A 2,884-nucleotide genomic window follows, 5' to 3' on the forward strand; every position below is an offset into this window, starting at 1 on the left:
AGAATCCTACAGGGCCTACAGAAGAAAAAGACTGATAACATAATTTCAAAATGGGCAGAAGACATGGAAAAACTTTTCACAGAGGAGGACATTAGGATGGCTGACAGACACATGAAGAAATGCTCAAAATCACTGGCAATAAGAGAGATGCAAATCAAAACCACAATAAGATAACATTTCCCTCCAGTAGTAGTGACAAAGTTTAACAGAATATCAAGTAATACATGTTGGAGAGGATGTGGTTGTACACTCTTAGTGTGATTGTAAAATGGTACAACCACTCTGGAAGGTAGTTTGGTGCTTCTTCAGAAAGCTGAACATAGAAATTCCATATGACCCAGCTATTCCACTGTTTGGTATATACCGTGAAAAAATGAGAATTGTAGCACAAATGGAAACTTATACACCAATGTTCTTAGCACTGTTATTAACCATCGCAAGAACATGAAAACAACCCAAATGTTCTACCACAATAGAATGGAGAAATTATGGTACATTTACATGATGGAATACTATGCAGCATGTAAGAGTAATGATTTTGTAAATCACCACCTAACTTGGGAGGGACTGGAGAGTATTATGCTAAATGAACTAACTCAGTCCCATAAGGACAAATACTGTATTAGACCACTATTGTAGAATGTGTATGAGGATCCAAGGGGGGAAGGGTGGGAGGTGATGGGTAAGGAGGAAGTGGGCATCGGGTCACACAATTTGATGGAGGAGTGAGTAAAGGTAATGGGAAAGATTAGATGTGAAGAGCAATGTATACAAACTTTGTAAGTAAACTAGTATAAATTTTTTAAATTTATTTATTTTTTAAATCCAGGCGGCTCCCTGGAGGCAAGGATTCTGAGGCTCCATCTAACATACTTATGACATGTTGTAAGGAGGGACCAGTCCTTGGAGAGGGACTTCATGCTTGGTAGGGTGGAGGGACAGCGCAGGAGGGGAAGGCCCTCTATGAGGTGGATTGATTCAGTGACTGGGGTAATCGGGATGGGTGTGTCGGAGACAGTGCTATTGGCACAGGACAGAGCAGGGTTTAGGGCTGTTATACATAGGGTTGCTATGTACCGCAAACGACTGTATGCCACATAACAACAACAACAACAACAACAACAACAACAACAACAACAACAACACTGTTACCTGAAGATCATCTTTATACCTTAAACCAAAAATTTTCCCTGAAATATTCTTAAAACTAAACATTAGTTTTACTAGTGAAGAGTATCTGCCTTGAGTATTGTACTATTTTTTTTAGATTTTATTTTAATAATTTTAATGAACATTTACAGAGATTTTAGATTTCCATTCATTCATTGTTGCACTTTTCTCTCTGCCCAGCCCTCTTCCCTGCCCCTCACCCCAGTTTGCTCCTCTCTTTAAAAGTAAAATTCTTTCCATTGCACTATTTTGAGATAGTGGTTGTTGTCAAGCTGACAACTGCAACTCAAACGATTAGAAAATAAACTTAAGGGGCTGTCAATTTATGTTAATAGGAAAGGAACAACTCAGAATAGAAGGATGAGAATAATTGCATAACTTTAAGAGTGTAATCATTCTCACCGAATTGTACATGCAGCAATTGTTGAATTGGTATGCATATTCTCAACAACAGTAATAAAATTATGAAAAAAAAGCCTTGTGGGGGAACAGCTATTAGCAATCAGGTGTAAAGTAATTTAGTAGTCAGAGTAATAAACCTTTTAGTAGATCAGTGGTTAACTCAGCAAACAGAAACCAGGCAATGCTTAGCTGCAGCAGTCTCTGTGCCTTGTACCAGATCATAGACCAGAGAAGGCTTGGAGAAAATTTTTCTAGAAGGAAGCAAGTACACCTGAGAAAAGGGGGCACATCCTTGACTCTCGAGCACCTAACAATCATTAGGGCAACATGAGGCCCCAATTCAGGCACTGTGAGAAAGTGGAGTATGCAAGTAAACCTGTTTGTGGTTTTTTTAAGGTTCGAAACTGCTTTAGTGTCTTTTAAATTGAATATTTCAAGAATGAGTTATGATGAACTTCAGGAATTTTAATAATTACTGTCAGACCAATGATAAACACAGATTAAGCATGATGAATAAAGACTCTGGGTGCGTTTCCCAGAAAATCCTATTGAACAGTCCTTGCATTTGCAACATTTTTCATGGAAACCTGGCAAAGAGCAGGAAAAGGTCAATGGGGTCAAATTTAAAGGTGTTGGCAGTAGCAACCAAACAAGTTGCCATCTAGTAAATTTTGACTCATAGTGACTACATGTATGTAAGCACAAAACTATCCTCCCTGAGGATTTCCATGGTTTATTTTTAAGGAATTAGATTAGTAGGCCTCTCAAGCACATCTGGGTATACTTAAATTTTCAATCTAGCAAATAAATGTCTCAGAAACTTAGTATTTTGGTACAACCACTGTGGAAGGTGGTCTGGGGCTTTCTCAAAAAGTTGGAAATAGAAATACCATTTGGCCAGCTACTAGGAATACACTCTAAAGAAACCAGAGCTGTGACACAGACTGATGTATGCATGCCCATATTTATTGCAGCGTTATTCACAATAGTGAAGAAATGGAAGCAGTCTTTTAAATGCCTGTCAACTGATGACTGGATAGAAAAACTGTGTACATCCATATAACGGAATATTGTGCAACACTGAAAAATGATAGACTTATAAAACACTACACAATGTGGGTGAGTCTGGAAGACATTATGTTGAGTGAAACATCTCAGTCACAAAAGAATGAATACCACATAACACCGGTGTTATAAAATAAGATTGATATGAGGAGTTCTGGAAAGCAGGAAATGAGTGGATAGATGATGAATATTGCACTGGGACAGATGAGAAGGACTGTTTAAAAGAAATGTATTATTAGGCTATATA

Source organism: Elephantulus edwardii, unplaced genomic scaffold (assembly GCF_000299155.1).
Source record: "Elephantulus edwardii isolate Elephantulus edwardi_28Jun2011 unplaced genomic scaffold, EleEdw1.0 scaffold00071, whole genome shotgun sequence".
Lineage (NCBI taxonomy): Eukaryota > Metazoa > Chordata > Mammalia > Macroscelidea > Macroscelididae > Elephantulus > Elephantulus edwardii.